The sequence below is a fragment of the Salmo salar genome, chromosome 10 (genome assembly GCF_965601325.2).
Source record: "Salmo salar chromosome 10, fSalSal1, whole genome shotgun sequence".
Taxonomy (NCBI): domain Eukaryota; kingdom Metazoa; phylum Chordata; class Actinopteri; order Salmoniformes; family Salmonidae; genus Salmo; species Salmo salar.
The window spans coordinates 116876220-116895028 of NC_138300.1; positions in this window are offsets into that span (position 1 = coordinate 116876220).

Sequence of the window (18809 nt, forward strand, 5' to 3'; positions counted from 1 at the left end):
CTCCCCCTCTTTGTCATATCCCTTCTCTCTTTCAATCCCTGTCATCCCCCCTCTCTCTTCCCATCCCTGTCATCCCCCCTCTCTCCCCATCCCTGTCATCCCCCCTCTCTCTCCCCCTCCCTGTCATCCCCCCTCTCTCTCTCCCCCTCCCTGTCATCCCCCCTCTCTCCCCTCCCTGTCATCCCCCCTCTCTCTCCCCATCCCTCTCATCCCCCCTCTCTCTCCCCATTCCTCTCATCCCCCCTCTCTCTCCCCATCCCTCTCTCTCCCCCTCCCTGTCATCCCCCCTCTCTCGCCCCCTCCCTCTCTCTCCCCCTCCCTGTCATCCCCTCTCTCTCTCCCCCTCCTTGTCATCCCCCTCTCTCCCGCTCTCTTCCCTCCGTCATCCCCCTTCTCTCTTCCCTCCCTGTCATCCCCCTTCTCTCTCCCCCTCCCTGTCATCCCCCTTCTCTCTCCCCCTCCCTGTCATCCCCCTTCTCTCTCTCCCCCTCCCTGTCATCCCCCTCCCTCCTCCCCATCCCTGTCGTCCCCCCTCCCTCCTCCCCATCCCTGTCATCCCCCCTCCTCCCCATCCCTGTCATCCCCCCTCTCTTCCCTCCCTGTCATCCCCCCTCTCTCCCCTCCGTCATCCCCCCTCTCTTCCCATCCCTGTCATCCCCCCTCTGTCTTCCCATCCCTGTCACCCCCCTTCTGTCTTGCCATCCCTGTCATCCCCCTTCTGTCTTCCCATCCCTGTCATCCCCCTTCTGTCTTCCCATCCCTGTCATCCCCCTTCTGTCTTCCCATCCCTGTCATCCCCCTTCTCTCTCCCCTCCGTCATCCCCCCTCTCTCTCCCCTCCCTGTCATCCCCCTTCTCTCTCCCCTCCGTCATCCCCCCTCTCTCCCCTCCCTGTCATCCCCTCTCTCTCCCCCTCCCTGTCATCCCCTCTCCCCTCCGTCATCCCCCCTCTCTCCCCTCCCTGTCATCCCCCCTCTCTCTCCCCTCCCGTCATCCCCCCTCTCTCTCCCCTCCCGTCATCCCCCCTCTCTCTCCCCTCCCGTCATCCCCCTTCTCTCTCTCCCCCTCCGTCATCCCCCCTTTCTCCCCTCCCCGTCATCCCCCCTTTCTCCCCTCCCCGTCATCCCCCCTTTCTCCCCTCCCTGTCATCCCCCCTTTCTCCCCTCCCTGTCATCCCCCCTCTCTCTTCCCATCCCTGTCATCCCCCCCTCTCTTCCCATCCCTGTCATCCCCCCTCCCTCCCTCCTCCCCATCCCTGTCATCCCCCCCTCTCTCTCCCCCTCCCTGTCATCCCCCCTCTCTCTCCCCCTCCCTGTCATCCCCCCTCTCTCTCCCCATCCCTCTCTCTCCCCCTCCGTCATCCCCCTCTCTCGCCCCCTCCCTCTCTCTCCCCCTCCCTGTCATCCCCCTCCGTGTCATCCCCCCTCTCCCCCCCTCCCTGTCATCCCCTCTCTCCCCCTCTGTCATATCCCCTTGTCATCCCCCCTCTCTCCCCTCCCTGTCATCCCCCCTCTCTCCCCTCCCTGTCATCCCCCCTCTCTCCCCTCCCTGTCATCCCCCCTCTCTCCCCTCCCTGTCATCCCCCCTCTCTCCCCCTCTTTGTCATTTCCCATCCCTGTCATCCCCCCTCCCTCCTCCCCATCACTGTCATCCCCCTCCCTCCTCCCCATCACTGTCATCCCCCTCCCTCCTCCCCATCCCTGTCATCCCCCTCCCTCCTCCCCATCCCTGTCATCCCCCTCTCTCTCCCCTCCCTGTCATCCCCTTCTCTCTCCCCCTCCCTGTCATCCCCTCTCTCCCCCTCCCTGTCATCCCCTCTCTCTCCCCCCTCCCTGTCATCCCCTTCTCTCTCCCCCTCCCTGTCATCCCCTCTCTCTCCCCCCTCCCTGTCATCCCCTTCTCTCTCCCCCTCCCTGTCATCCCCTTCTCTCTCCCCCTCCCTGTCATCCCCCCTCCCTCCCTCCTCCCCTCCCTGTCATCCCCCCTCCCTCCCTGTCATCCCCTCTTTCTCCCCTCCCTGTCATCCCCCCTTTCTCCCCTCCCTGTCATCCCCCCTTTCTCCCCTCCCTGTCATCCCCCCTTTCTCCCCTCCCTGTCATCCCCCCTCTCTCCCCTCCCTGTCATCCCCCCTCTTTGTCATATCCCCTTCTCTCTTCCCCCCCTGTCATCTCCCCTCTCTCCCCTCCCTGTCCCCCCCTCTCCCCCTCCCCTCCTCCCCCTCTCTCCCCCCCCGTCCTCCCCCTCTCTCCCCGACCCCCTTCCTGTCATCCCTCGTCATCCCTCCTCTCCCCTCCCTGTCCCCCCCCTCTCTCCTCCCTCTCCTCCCTGTCCCCCCCTCTCTTCTCCCTGTCCCCCTCCTCTCTGTACCCCTGTCCTCCCTCCCTCTGTCCTCCCTCCTCTCTGTCCTCTCCCCTCCCTGTCCCTCTCTCCTCCCTGTCCCTCCCCTCCCTGTCCCCCCCCTCCCTGTCCCCCCCCTCTCTCCCCCTCTTTGTCATTTCCCATCCCTGTCATCCCCCCTCTCTCCCCATCCCTGTCATCCCCCTCTCTCCCCTCCCTGTCATCCCCTCTCTCTCCCCCTCCCTGTCATCACCCCCTCTCTCCCCCTCCCTGTCATCCCCCTTCTCTCTCTCCCCTCTTTGTCATATCCCTTCTCTCTTCCCCTCCCTGTCCTCCCCCCTCTCTCCCCTCCCCCTCCCTGTCATCCCCCCTCTCTCCCCTCCCTGTCATCCCCCCTCTCTCTCCCCCTCCCTGTCATCCCCCCTCTCTCTCCCCCTCCCTGTCATCCCCCCTCTCTCTCCCCCTCCCTCTCATCCCCCCTCTCTCTCCCCATCCCTCTCATCCCCCCTCTCTCTCCCCATCCCTCTCTCCCTCCCTGTCCTCCCCCCTCTCTCTCCCCCTCCCTGTCCTCCCTCCTCTCTGTACTCCCTGTCCTCCCTCCTCCTCTGTCCTCCCTCCTCTCTGTCCTCTCCCCTCCCTGTCCTCTCTCTCCTCCCTGTCCTCTCCCCTCCCTGTCCTCCCCCCTCCCTGTCCTCCCCCCTCTCTCCCCCTCTTTGTCATTTCCCATCCCTGTCATCCCCCCTCCCTCCTCCCCATCCCTGTCATCCCCTTCTCTCTCCCCTCCCTGTCATCCCCTCTCTCTCCCCCTCCCTGTCATCCCCTCTCTCTCTCCCCCCTCCCTGTCATCCCCTCTCTCTCTCCCCCCTCCCTGTCATCCCCTCTCTCTCTCCCCCCTCCCTGTCATCCCCTCTCTCCCTCCTCCCCTCCCTGTCATCCCCTCTTTCTCCCCTCCCTGTCATCCCCCCTCTCCCCTCCCTGTCATCCCCCCTTTCTCCCCTCCCTGTCATCCCCCCTCCCTGTCATCCCCCCTTTCTCCCCTCCCTGTCATCCCCCCTCTTTGTCATATCCCCTTCTCGCTTCCCATCCCTGTCATATCCCCTTCTCTCTTCCCCCCCTGTCATCTCCCCTCTCTCCCCTCCCCCTCTCTCCCCTCCCCGTCCTCCCCCTCTCTCCCCGACCCCCTTCCTGTCATCCCTCGTCATCCCTCCTCTCCCCTCCCTGTCCTCCCCCCTCCCTCCCCTCCCTGTCCTCCCTCCCCTCCCTGTCCTCCCTGTCCTCCCTCCTCTCTGTACTCCCTGTCCTCCCTCCTCTCTGTACTCCCTGTCCTCCCTGTCCTCCCTCCTCTCTGTACTCCCTGTCCTCCCTCCCCTCTGTCCTCCCTCCCCTCTGTCCTCCCTCCTCTCTGTCCTCCCTGTCCTCTCCCCTCCCTGTCCTCCCCCCTCCCTGTCCTCCCTGTCCTATCCCCTCTTTCTCCCCTATCCCCTCTTTCTCCTCTCTCTGTCCTATCCCCTCTTTCTCCTCCCTGTCCTCCCCCCTCCCTGTCCTCACCCCTCTCCCCCCTCCCTGTCCTCACCCCTCTCTGTCATCCCCTCTCTCCCCTCCCTGTCCTCCCTCCTCTCTCCCCTCCCTGTCCTCCCTCCTCCCTGTCCTCCCCCTCTCCTTTCTCTCTCACTCACTTTTTACCTCTTTCCTCCCTCCCCCCTTCCTGCTGCCTCTTGTTTCTCTCATTAAACCCGGCACAGCACTGATAAGGACAGTAAACCCGGCACAGCACTGATAAGGACAGTAAACCCGGCACAGCACTGATAAGGACAGTAAACCCGGCACAGCACTGATAAGGACAGTAAACCCGGCACAGCACTGATAAGGACAGTAAACCCGGCACAGCACTGATAAGGACAGTAAACCCGGCACAGCACTGATAAGGACAGTAAACCCGGCACAGCACTGATAAGGACAGTAAACCCGGCACAGCACTGATAAGGACAGTAAACCCGGCACAGCACTGATAAGGACAGTAAACCCGGCACAGCACTGATAAGGACAGTAAACCCGGCACAGCACTGATAAGGACAGTAAACCCGGCACAGCACTGATAAGGACATTGACTTCGCTGGCACTGCTGGAAGGGAGGAACAAAAATATACCACAGTACAACCGCCATGGATAAGGATGGAGAGAGAAGAGGACGGGGGAAGGCAGAGGTTGAGGCAGGCAGAAGAGACGAGAAACCACTTGTGTTTGTATTTATTGGTTCATGAATCAATATGGCTTTTTTTGGGGGTTTTTTTTACAGAAAGGTCTCGTCTGTTGAGAGAGTATTTATCACTCCCACCTGAAGCTGAGATCAAGGTTGTGGCAAGGTCGACACAGATCGCCTGGCCCGGTGTGTCTGTGTGTGTGGGTGCATAGTTCTTTATTTAATCTTTATTTAACCAGGCAAGTCAGTTAAGAACAAATTCATATTTACAATGACGGCTAAGGAAGAGTGGGTTAACTGCCTTGTTCAGGGGCAGAATGACAGCTATTTACCTTCTCAGCTCAGGGATTTGATCTAGCAACCTTTCAGTTACTGGCCCAATGCTCTAACCACTAGGTTAACCGCTCTAACCACTAGGCTACCTGCTGTGTGTGTGTGTGTGTGTGTGTGTGTGTGTGTGTGTGTGTGTGTGTGTGTGTCTCTGTCTGTCTGTCTGTCTGTCTGTGTGTGTGTCTGTGTGTGTGACACAGCTGGGGTGATATGGGGAAAACGGCCCTGATTATAACACCTGATTTATTCATCCACAATGAACTATAAACATCCCCCTATAGGACGCATGGACTGCTCCATCTGCCTCAGATGGTCCCTGTTTTAAGGAGATTTTCCGCACCATTAGGCCAATTTCCTTCTATAAGCCTCTGCTGACCTGCAGATCTCCCCTGTGTGATAAAACAAGCCTCCTGGGGTTAATCAAGCGGACATTAAAGCACAAATCACAACAACCCTGAATGAGCTGCTGTTAGGATTAGAGTATACAGTACACTTGAATGAGAGTCCTTCGGCGACAGACAGACAGACAGACAGACAGACAGACAGACAGACAGACAGACAGACAGACAGACAGACAGACAGACAGACAGACAGACAGACAGACAGACAGACAGACAGACAGACAGACAGACAGACAGACAGACAGACAGACAGACAGACAGACAGACAGACAGACAGACAGACAGACAGACAGACAGACAGACAGACAGACAGACAGACAGACAGACAGACAGACAGACAGACAGACAGACAGACAGACAGACAGACAGACAGACAGACAGACAGACAGACAGACAGACAGACAGACAGACAGACAGACAGACAGACAGACAGACAGACAGACAGACAGACAGACAGACAGACAGACAGACAGACAGACAGACAGACAGACAGACAGACAGACAGACAGACAGACAGACAGACAGACAGACAGACAGACAGACAGACAGACAGACAGACAGACAGACAGACAGACAGACAGACAGACAGACAGACAGACAGACAGACAGACAGACAGACAGACAGACAGACAGACAGACAGACAGACAGACAGACAGACAGACAGACAGACAGACAGACAGACAGACAGACAGACAGACAGACAGACAGACAGACAGACAGACAGACAGACAGACAGACAGACAGACAGACAGACAGACAGACAGACAGACAGACAGACAGACAGACAGACAGACAGACAGACAGACAGACAGAGCGAGCCTCCCTGTGGCTCAGTTGGTAGAGCATGGTGTTTGCAACGCCAGGGTTGTGGGTTCGATTCCTACGGGGGCCAGTATGAAGAAAAAAAAAATGTATGAATTGTTGAAATGTATGCATTCATTACTGTAAGTCGCTCTGGATAAGAGTGTCTGCTAAATGACTAAAATGTAATACATACATACAGTTAAAGTCAGAAGTTTACACACACTTAGGTTGGAGTCATTAAAACTCGTTTTTCAACCACTCCACACATTTCTTGTCAACAAACTATAGTTTTGGCAAGTTGGTTAGGACATCTACTTTATGCATGACACAAGTAATTTTCCAACAATTGTTTACAGATTATTTCACTTAGTTTCCCAATTCCAGTGGGTCAGAAGTTTACATACACTAAGTTGACATTGCCTTTAAACAGCTTGGAAAATTACAGACAATTATGTCATGGCTTTAGAAGCATCTGATAGGCTAAATTACATAATTTGAGTCAATTGTAGGTGTACCTGTGGATGTTTTTGAAGGCCTACCTTCAAACTCAGTGCCTCTTTGTGTGACATCATGGGAAAATCAAAAGAAGTCTGGTTCATCCTTGGGAGCAATTTCTAAACGCCTGAAGGTACCCCGTTCATCTGTACAAACAATAGTACGCAAGTATAAACACCATGGGACCACACAGCCATCACACCGCTCAGGAAGGACACACGTTCTGTCTCCTAGAGATTAATGTACTTTGGTGCGAAAAGTGCAAATCAATCCCAGAACAACAGCAAAGGACCTTGTAAAGATACTTTTGTACCTGTTTCCTTCAGTATCTATATCCACAGTAAAACGAGTCAGATATCACCATAACCTGAAAGGCCACTCAGCAAGGAAGAAGGCACTGCTCCAAAACCGCCATAAAAAAGCCAGTCTACGGTTTGCAACTGCACATGGGGACAAAGATTGTACTTTTTGGAGAAATGTGCTCTGGTCTGATGAAACAAAAATAGAACTGATTGGCCAAAATGACTATCGTTATGTTTGGATGAAAAAGGGAGGCTTGCAAACCGAAGAACACCGTCCCAACCGTGAAGCACGGGGGTGGCAGCATCATGTGGTGGGGGTGCTTTGCTGCAGGAGGGACTGGTGCACTTCACAAAATAGATGGCTTCATGAGGAAGGAAAATTGTGTGGATATATTGAAGCAACATCTCAAGACATCTGTCAGGAAGTTAAAGCTTGGTCGCAAATGGGTCTTCCAAATGGACAATGACTCCAAGCATACTTCCAAAGTTGTGGCAAAATGGCTTAAGGACAACAAAGTCAAGGTATTGGAGTGGCCATCACAAAGCCCTGACCTCAATTCCATTGAAAATTTGTGGGCAGAACTGAAAGAGCGTGTGCGAGCAAGGAGGCCTACAAACCTGACTCAGTTATACCAGCTCTGTCAGGAGGAATGGGCCAAAATTCACCCAACTTATTGTGGGAAGCTTGTGGAAGGCTACCTGAAACATTTGACCCAAGTTAAACAATTTAAAGGCAATGTTACCAAATACTAATTGAGTGTATGTAAACTTCTGACCCACTGGGAATGTGATGAAAGAAATAAAAGCTTAAATAAATCATTCTCTGTACTATTATGACATTTCACATTCTTAAAATAAAGTGGTGATCCTAACTGACCTAAGACAGGGAATTTTTATAAGGATTCAATGTCAGGAATTGTGAAAAACTGAGTTTAAATGTATTTGGATAAGGTGTATGTAAACTTCCGATTTCAACTGTATACGATTATTATTATTATTATTATACACTGCTCAAAAAAATAAAGGGAACACTTAAACAACACAATGTAACTCCAAGTCAATCACACTTCTGTGAAATCAAACTGTCCACTTAGGAAGCAACACTGATTGACAATACATTTCACATGCTGTTGTGCAAATGGAATAGACAACAGGTGGAAATTATAGGCAATTAGCAAGACACCCCCAATAAAGGAGTGGTTCTGCAGGTGGGGACCACAGACCACTTCTCAGTTCCTATGCTTCCCGGCTGATGTTTTGGTCACTTTTGAATGCAGGCGGTGCTTTCACTCTAGTGGTAGCATGAGACGGAGTCTACAACCCACACAAGTGGCTCAGGTAGTGCAGCTCATCCAGGATGGCACATCAATGCGAGCTGTGGCAAGAAGGTTTGCTGTGTCTGTCAGCGTAGTGTCCAGAGCATGGAGGCGCTACCAGGAGACAGGCCAGTACATCAGGAGACGTGGAGGAGGCCGTAGGAGGGCAACAACCCAGCAGCAGGACCGCTACCTCCGCCTTAGTGCAAGGAGGAGCAGGAGAAGCACTGCCAGAGCCCTGCAAAATGACCTCCAGCAGGCCACAAATGTGCGTGCCTGCTCAAACGGTCAGAAACAGACTCCATGAGGGTGGTATGAGGGCCCGACGTCCACAGGTGGGGGTTGTGCTTACAGCCCAACACCGTGCAGGACGTTTGGCATTTGCCAGAGAACACCAAGATTGGCAAATTCGCCACTGGCGCCCTGTGCTCTTCACAGATGAAAGCAGGTTCACACTGAGCACATGTGACAGACGTGACAGAGTCTGGAGATGCCGTGGAGAACGTTCTGCTGCCTGCAACATCCTCCAGCATGACCGGTTTGGCGGTGGGCGGTGGCCCATTTCTTTGGGGGGCCGCACAGCCCTCCATGTGCTCGCCAGAGGTAGCCTGACTGCCATTAGGTACCGAGATGAGATCCTCAGACCCCTTGTGAGACCATATGCTGGTGTGGTTGGCCCTGGGTTCCTCCTAATGCAAGACAATGCTAGACCTCATGTGGCTGGAGTGTGTCAGCAGTTCCTGCAAGAGGAAAGCATTGATGCTATGGACTGGCCCGCCCGTTCCCCAGACCTGAATCCAATTGAGCACATCTGGGACATCATGTCTCGCTCCATCCACCAACGCCACGTTGCACCACAGACTGTCCAGGAGTTGGCGGACGCTTTAGTCCAGGTCTGGGAGGAGATCCCTCAGGAGACCATCCGCCACCTCATCAGGAGCATGCCCAGGCGTTGTAGGGAGGTCATACAGGCATGTGGAGGCCACACACACTACTGAGCCTCATTTTGACTTGTTTTAAGTACATTACATCAAAGTTGGATCAGCCTGTAGTGTGGTTTTCCACTTTCATTTTGAGTGTGACTGCAAATCCAGACCTCCATGGGTTGATAAATTGGATTTCCATTTATTATTTTTGTGTGATTTTGTTGTCAGCACATTCAACTATGTAAAGAAAAAAGTATTTAAAAAAGTATTATTTCTTTCATTCAGATCTAGGATGTGTTGTTTAAGTGTTCCTTATTTTTTTGAGCAGTATATATATTATTAGATGCTCATACATAGCCACTGGTAGAAGAAAATACTAACTAGAAACGTGGACACTGGGATGGAAGTCCTCTCTCTGGGGTCCACACTGAGGGTACAAAACATTAAGGACACCTGCTGTTTCCTTGACATAGACTGACCAGGTGAATCCAGGTGAAAGTTATGATCCTTTATTGATGTCACTGTTAAATCCACTTCAATCAGTGTACATGAAGGGGAGGAAACAGGTTAAAGAAGGATTGTTAAGCCCTGAGACATGGATTGTGTATGTGTGCCATTCAGAGGGTGAATGGGCAAGACACAAGATATAAGTGCCTTTGAATAGGGTATAGTACTAGGTGCCAGGCGCACCGGTTTGTGTCAAGAACTGCAACACAGCTAGGGTTTTCACGTTTTTCACGCAGTTTCCGTGTGTATCAAGAATGGTCCACCACCCAAAGGACACCCAGCCAACTTGACAACTGTGGGAAGCATTGGAGTCAACAGGGGCCAGCACCCCTGTGGAACGCTTGACACTTTGTAGAGTCCATGACCCAATGAATTGAGGCTGTTCTGAGGGAAAAATGTATATGCTTGTTTTTATTTTATTTATTTAGTTATTTAACCTTTATTTAACTAGGCAAATCAGTTAAGAACAAATTCTTATTTACAATGACAGCCTACTGGTGAACAGTGGGTTAAATGCCTTGTTCAGGGGCAGAATGACAGATTTTTACCTTCTCAGCTCAGGGATTCAATCTAGCAACCTTTCTGTTACTGGCCCAACGCTCTAACCAATAGGCTACCTGCCGCCCCAATAGTTACCAAGTGTGTTACCACTACAGGCTTAGCACTTCCAGTCCCTCTCTGAGTCTGTAATTAACAGGATTCACACGCCAGTCTGGTTAATTAAGAACCCTCTCCCGTCCATAGAGATACATATATATTGATTAATTAATTAATCTATTTCATTATGTGCCCATGTCTAGCTGCAACACCACCTCTGATTAACATCAATTAACTGCCAAGAGGAATATGAAGAGGCCCTGTTTTTATGCTAATGCTATCTGCTACTCCGATCACTGGCTAATAAAAGAGCTTTATCTCTATTCTCTGTGATAGGGTTATATATCAGTCATTCAGTCAGAGGGAGGAAATCAGAAAGAGAGAGAGAGCGAGAGGAAATAAAATGGACAGTACTGATGTTTTCCTCCACCTCATGCATACTGTATGGGGAAAATGAAGCCTCAGCAATATCACTTAATTCTCTCTCTCTCTCTCTCAAACAAACAAAAATGTAATAAACATTACATTCAAAGTTTCCAAAAGAATAAAGACATTTCAAATGTCATATTATTTTTATATACAGTGTTGTAATGATGTGCAAATAGTTAAAGTACAAAAGGGAAAATAAAAAACAAATCTAGGTTGTATTTACAATGGTGTTTGTTCTTCACTGGTTGCCCTTCTTTTTTGGCAACAGGTCACAAATCCTGCTGCTGTGATGGCACACTGGTATATCACCCAGTAGATATGGGAGTTTATCAAACTGGTTTTGTTTTACTAATTCTTTGTGGGTCTGTGTAATCTGAGGGAAATGTGTCTCTCTAATATGGTCATACATTTGGCAGGAGGCTGGAAATTGCAGCTCAGTTTCTCTCCCTCTACTCTTCTCCCTGCACTAACCCGTTTGATTCCTCTCCTGGGTGGTTCCGCAGTAATGACAGAGTGGGGTAAGAGGGGTTAGCTATCCTAGACAAGGAGGGAGAGACCCAGGCCAGTGTGATCCTGCTGATGACTGCTTGAGGACCACCGTGACACAGAGAGAGGACAGCTCAGTGCCAACCCTCCTGACCCACTTTACTCTCTCTCTTTCCCTCTCCTTCTCCAGTGTGATGTGATCCTGCTGATGACTGATTTAGGGTCACAGTGACACACGGAGAGGGGACGTCTCAGTGCCAAACCTCCTGACCTTCTGCCCAGGAGGCAGCAGGAGAGGCCAATCCTTCAGATCCCTTTCCCCAGAGGCAGCCAGAGGATACGGCAGGCCCTCCTAACCATTCCCCAGGGGATACGGCAGGCCCTCCTAACCATTCCCCAGGGGATACGGCAGGGTAATCAACACACTTATCAAACAGGAGGGACACAATCAGAGAAAAAAACTGCTCCACAGTTAAATAGAGAGAGGGAGAGATGTGTCAACAGCCACCATGGGAAAATCCTCCGCATCATCATTAACAGCAGACTCGTACATTTCCTCAGTGAAAACAATGTTCTGAGCAAATGCCAAATTGGCTTTTTACCAAATTACCGTACGACAGACCACGCATTCAGCCTGCACACTCTAATTGACAAACAAACAAACCAAAACAAAGGCAAAGTCTTCATGCTTTGTTGATTACAAAAAAGCTTTTGACTTACAAATACTAATTCCATCTAGACACCGTCGCTCTAGACCACAGAAAAAAAACAATATATACCTCAGCCTAAACATCAGTGCCACAAGTAACTTCCACAAAGCTGTGAACAATCTGAGAGACAAGGCAAGAAGGGCCTTTTATGCCATCAAAAGGAACATAAAATTCAACATTCCAATATAGGATATGGCTAAAAATACTTGAATCAGTTATAGAACCCATTGCCCTAAATGGTTGTGAGGTCCGCTCACAAACCAAGAATTCATAAAATGGGACCAACATCAAATTAAGACTGCAAAAATACCCTGTGTACAACGTAAAACACCAAATAATGAATGCAGAGAAGAATTAGGCCAATACCCACTAAAGTAAACTCACCCCATTCCGTCCAAATATGCGCAACCACGACATTCAAACGAGGCTGCAAAGAAAACTAATGGGACTGTAGCGACTGTGTTGACTTCAAAATCTGGGGTGTGAACTAGGTTTCTATTCAAGCGTTGATCGACATGGTAACGGCTCTCTAGTATTGGAGAAAAGTTTTTTTTTAAATGACCCTCCGTTACATCGTGACGTGTCATGCCGTAACGTACAGCGCGCGTAAAGCAACTATTTCTGTCTTACAATCTCTCTCCACCAGGTGTAGCACTTCTCTCATCGTTTAAAAACAAGAAATGGACAGTGACGGGGGTAAGGGGGGGATACCTTGTCATTTGTTGCGTCGTCACTGCAAGCGATCATGACTCTCAAAAGACAATGTTAACTTCTGAAGATCACTTTAGCACCGTCCTAAAAACCCGATTCAAATTCGACACAAACCTTCAAATAGGTATGTAAATACACATTATATAAACTCTATATAGTGTTTTATTTACATTTTAGAGGCGATAAGGTGATAAGTTGGACATATCGAGTGAAAAAAAAGCAGTTTTCCGACACGACATCTCTCCTTCTCACTATCACGCATTAGTTTCGCTTCCCCACCCGCCATTTTGAAAAAGACCCGACGGAGCTCATTGCCTTCTTGAATTATGCAGAATCAGGCAGCGTGGAGGTCATGTCATTTTGTTGGAAAGGGGAGAAATTGTGCTTTACAATGGTATTGACATTACAGTTGATCTGGAAGTTTTACGTTTTTGGGGCGCTAAAATAAGGTCAATTGTACGGACCAAGGTGATGTACAAAAGTGAGTGAGTTTACGTTAATGATCAAAATCCAGAAAAAGAGACGTTAAATTCTACAACCACCTAAAAGGAAGCGATTCCCAAACCTTCCATAACAAAGCCATCACCTACAGAGAGATGAACCTGGAAAAGTCCCCTTAAGCAAGCTGGTCCTGGTGCTTTGTTCACAAACAGACTCCACAGAGCACAAGGACAGCAACACAATTAGACCCAACCAAAACAAAAATATAATTACTTGGAAAAATTAAGGAAAGCTTTGACTATGTACAGACTTAGTGAGCATTGCCTTGCTATTGAGAAAGGCCGCCGTAGGCAGACCTGACTCTCAAGAGAAGACAGGCTATGAGCACACTGCCCACAAAATGAGGTGGAAACTGAGCTGCACTTTCTAACCTCCTGCCAAATGTATGACCATATTAGAGACACATATTTCCCCCAGATTACACAGATCCGCTAAGGATTTGAAAACAAACCCCATTTTGATAATCTCCCATATCTACTGGGTGATATACCAGTGTGCCATCACAGCAGCAAGATTTGTGACCTGTTGCTCAAATCCCCATCTAATGTTGAATTGGAAGAGGACCTATTTTGGAAGATAATGTGCGCTCTAAAATGAAAATGGCAGCGTTAGACTTGGTGCTTCCCCTGTCTTCTGTGTGGAATTCCCTATTGCACTAAGGTTCTGTAGAACACTATAGAGTGTTCTTCTGTGTGGAATTCTCTATTGCACTAAGGTTCTGTAGAACACTAGAGTGTTCTTCTGTATGGAATTCCCTATTGCACTAAGGTTCTGTAGAACACTATAGAGTGTTCTTCTGTGTGGAATTCTCTATTGCACTAAGGTTCTGTAGAACACTATAGAGTGTTCTTCTGTATGGAATTCCCTATTGCACTAAGGTTCTGTAGAACACTATAGAGTGTTCTTCTGTGTGGAATTCTCTATTGCACTAAGGTTCTGTAGAACACTATAGAGTGAATAGGGTGTGATTTTGGGCCCATGCAGCCTCTCTTTTGATGGTTATTCCAAGATGAAGTGGAATGAGGTTGGAGAATGGAGAGGGATGGCAGAACCATTCCATCCCTTCTCTTTATTGATTTCAGAGGACATGGAAGGAAAAGGAACAACGGCTTGGCTTCCATCAGCAGAACTCGGGAGGGTGTACAGCCTGAGATAAATGCCTGACTGAAGGCTATTTCCTGAACCGAGGGATCTTAACGATCGGGAGCTGTGACACACTCCTATCTCTTGTGCTACATGAGGACAAATGACATACATTTCTAGACAATCTGTCAGAGCACATGCAGTACAGCCAGGTATTGCCATTTTTCTGCAGTTGGTTGTAAAGTTGTCTTATTTAAATTAATCCTATTTCATAGGGTACCTGTGAGTAGAGCAGCACCTGTTAAGATACTGACCAGTTAGCATTCCAGAGAGCGAGAGAGAGAGAGAGCAAATAGAAAGATGGAGAGAGAAATGGAGTCTGCAGAACGTACCTAATGATAGTGCATTGTTAACTAGCGGGGTATTGGGGAGAAAGATAACATCAACAAGAATAGGCCAATTCACTTAAGGGGATTTTTAAAAATTAATCTGTAAAAACCACGATGGTGTTGACAATAAGAACTCCGTGACCGTGTTGAGAGTGTAAGGACTCCGTGTTCAGAGTCTAAGGACTCCGTGTTCAGAGTCTAAGGACTCCGTGTTCAGAGTCTAAGGACTCCGTGTTCAGAGTCTAAGGACTCCGTGTTCAGAGTCTAAGGACTCCGTGTTCAGAGTCTAAGGACTCCGTGTTCAGAGTCTAAGGACTCCGTGACCGTGCTCAGAGTCTAAGGACTCCGTGACCGTGCTCAGAGTCTAAGGACTCCGTGACCGTGCTCAGAGTCTAAGGACTCCGTGACCGTGTTCAGAGTCTAAGGACTCCGTGACCGTGCTCAGAGTCTAAGGACTCCGTGACCGTGCTCAGAGTCTAAGGACTCCGTGACCGTGCTCAGAGTCTAAGGACTCCGTGACCGTGCTCAGAGTCTAAGGACTCCGTGACCGTGCTCAGAGTCTAAGGACTCCGTGACCGTGCTCAGAGTCTAAGGACTCCGTGACCGTGCTCAGAGTCTAAGGACTCCGTGACCGTGCTCAGAGTCTAAGGACTCCGTGACGGGCTGCATGACTGGAATAATATTGGCATGTTTCATGCTCATCATTATTCTCAACAGCAGCAGTATTGACGGTTTTGTTATATATAACATAAGTTAGGCTGTGGGTTATAAACGCAACTCTTAGGAACAATCTGCAAAACGTACAGCCCCATCTCTCAATAGCAAAAAAGTACTGTTTTGGCTAACAAAGAAATTACAGATTGTGGCTTTAAAGCCAATGATTTCAAGGAATGGCCATGTAACAGTGGCTCTACTGAGGCAATACAGCTTTTCAGCTAAGGACTGTCGTCACTGTCTGGGGAAGTGACAAAGTCATAAACCTGCCTATTACTACAATTTCTCTTCTTAAAATGTGGTTTTAATCCTAACCCTAACCTTAACCACACTGCTAGCCTCGACTAACCCTAACCTTGAATAAAAAAAAAAAGCAACATTTTGTTTTGATACACTTTTACGATAGACGATTTAGAATTTGCTTCATGCCTATTTTGTGGGAACCGCTAAAGACACCCTCATGTCCTTTGCTTCTGGCCCACTAAGAGCCAATTTACGCTTAATCCGAAAATGTAGTCTGAGATGCCGTATGGTGGGTGTGACGCAATTGCGGCGCTTCCAGAGGCATGCAGAGGAGCTCGTACCGCATCGACCTGCGCCACTCAAATGTTGTAATAATGCGGAGGGCTCCGTATAGCTTCACATTGACATGATTGGTTGACGGTAGGTGAGGGCGGGAGTTCCTGTATAAACAAACTCACTTCTTGACAACCTCTTTCACAACAGATCTGCAGTGTATGAATGCCCTGACGTCTGCAGAGGGCCTATCACCATAAATGCTGCACGGCCAATGCAGACATTGGATTGACCATGCAACGCATTTAAGCGCGCTGGACCACTAACTAGCTAGCAGGAGATTGAACATCCATTAAAGCTCACAATTACTGTACCTCCCTTCTCCCATTAACAGAGAGAGGAAAATAGTCTGACTATAGAAAGGAAATGCAAACTTGTGTATTTAAGTTTTAAAAAGGCTTTTAAAGTTTGTCATTTCAGACTTAATTTGCCCTAATGAAAAATGTCAAATAATTAAAATCTGAATAATAATTAACATTTCCTGTTGCTGTAGGATTATGTTCCTGCTGGAGCAAACTGGCTCAAATGAAGAATCCACATCTGTAACAATATGTTGGTAGGACAACGTATAAACAAGTCAAGTTTTTGTGTCATATGCACAGGATACACATGGTACACAGTATTATCAGACTCTTACTTGCAGGTTCACCTGTCAACAATGCGACATAGTTAGAATAGTAAGAATAACATAAATAAAGTCAATGGTAAATTTTCCTGAAATATAAATACAAGTTACAACAGGATATTTACCCCTGTGCAGGACAGATACTGCGCAATATACTTAGATGTACATCTTCTCATTCACCCCTTTAGATTTGTGTGTATTAGGTAGTTGTTGGGGAATTGTTAGATTTTACTGTTAGATATTACTACACCGCCGGAACTAGAAGCACAAGCATTATCGCTACAGTCGCATTAACATCTGCTAACCATGTATGTGACAAATACAATTTGATGTAGCTAGCTTTCTTCTGTGCTCTTTGAATGCCACAAACCAATTTCACTAACTACTACTATTCCATTATAAAGCCAATAGTTTGTCATAACTGACCAATTCTATGACAAAACACACACCATCAGTGACTAAAAGGTCCATATGGGGCGGCAGCCTAGTGCTTAGAGTGTTCGGCCAGTAACCGAAATGTTACTAGATCGAATCCCAGAGGTTGAAATCTGTCGTTCTGCCCCTGAACAAGGCAGTTAACCCACTGTTCCAAGGCCGTCAAACCACTGTTCCTAGGCTGTCATTGTAAATAAGAATTTGTTCTTAACTGACTTGCCTAGTTAAATAAAGGAAAAAAAATGAGTAAAATTCCAAACTAGCCCAAACCATGAAGACAATGGATCATAGTGCAAACAGTTCAAGAAAGAAACTTCAGCTCAGACTTATGACTGAATACCATGTGTCACTTCCTGTCCTTCCAATTCAACCTTAACCCATTGATTGTGATCAGTTACTGTCCCCTGTCTGGGGGCCGCTGGCGTTGACAGCACCTCAACGTCTTCATGTCCATGACAGAGCCATCAGTCACCCTGAAGGCTTGAGTGAAAGGGCCAGACGTTTTAGTGCGCGAGTATGTGTGTGTCTCTCTTTTTGCCACCTCTGTGTCTGACAGATGCCTTGTGTCTAACCAACACCTCTCCTCCTTTATCTGCCTAGGCAGGCCAATCCTCCTGTATCCACCTATCATCATCATCTCAGACCTCCCTGATCCCCAGCAGCTTTCCGTTAGATACATGTATTCTTAATGTGAGATAAGAAATTGTTTGCGTTAAGTTATAACTACTGTATGTTGGACCCGAACAGGTGAAAAATGACAGGTCTGCAATAAGGATAATACGTTTGTTTCCACCTCCTGCCTGATAGATGGGGTTTGAATGATTTGATTGCTCATTTAACCGACAGCAGGCCAGAAGTAACAAAATATTGTTATTCTCCTCGCTACTATTGATGACTGCAATGACTCACTGAGGAGGAGGAGAGAGGAGGAGAGGAAGAGCAAGGGCTAGTCTATGTGGGCCAGAGTTTGTATGTGTGTGTCTTTTCTCTGTTGTTTATTGTGAGACCTATATGGTTTCAGTGACTCAGTGGGTTAGAGCATGATGCTGTCAACATCATTGTTGTCATTGTTAGTCAGAGTATGCTTCCTGCATGGGCCTCATGTACCCATACTGAATACGTCACCGTTAATGCTGACAGTTCTGTAAGTCACTTTGGATAAAAGTGTTTTCTAAGAAACGACCATATTAAATGATATTTTAGTAGCCAAATCCAAACTTAACTGCAGCTTAGTAAGTAGTAAACACATTTTCTGCCTTGCAGGAATTACAGCAAGGCTGTCTGCCTTTTGCCTAAAATATTGCACCTTTATGAAAATGTTTATATCTCCCTGAAGAAAAAGACAACATCCCTGTTGTGTATTTCTGATTGAATCTCCTCCATTTGCTACAGACTGCTATGAACACTGGTCATTTTTACCACTACCTACATGTACATATTACCTAAACTACCTCGTACCCCTGCACATTGACTAGGTACCAGTACTCCTTGTATAAAGCCTCATTGTTGTTATTTTATTGTCTTACTAGTTCCTTTTTAGATTTTTGTAGCAAATGTTTCTTACTTTAACTCTGCATTTTTGGGGAAGGGCTTGTAAGTAAGCATTTCACGGTAAAGTCTCCCGCTGTTGTATTCGGCACGTGACAAATACATTTTTATTTGATTAGTATCAAGGTACATGAACACCTGTTAAAAATGATAACAGCCAGGACAAAACCGTGGCTGGAGAGAAGAGGGAATGGACTAGGTCCGTAGGCTATCCCTCTCCCCAAACTCATCTCAGATACAGCATGTCTCCACCCCTCCAATCCTCTCTCCCAGGCACCAGAATCATCTCCCACCTCCATGTCCAAGTGGGAGGCTTCCAATGTCAGACAACCTCCTCCCCCTGGCTGTAGAGTAACATCCACTGCTGGAGCTAAGATTGAGAAGACA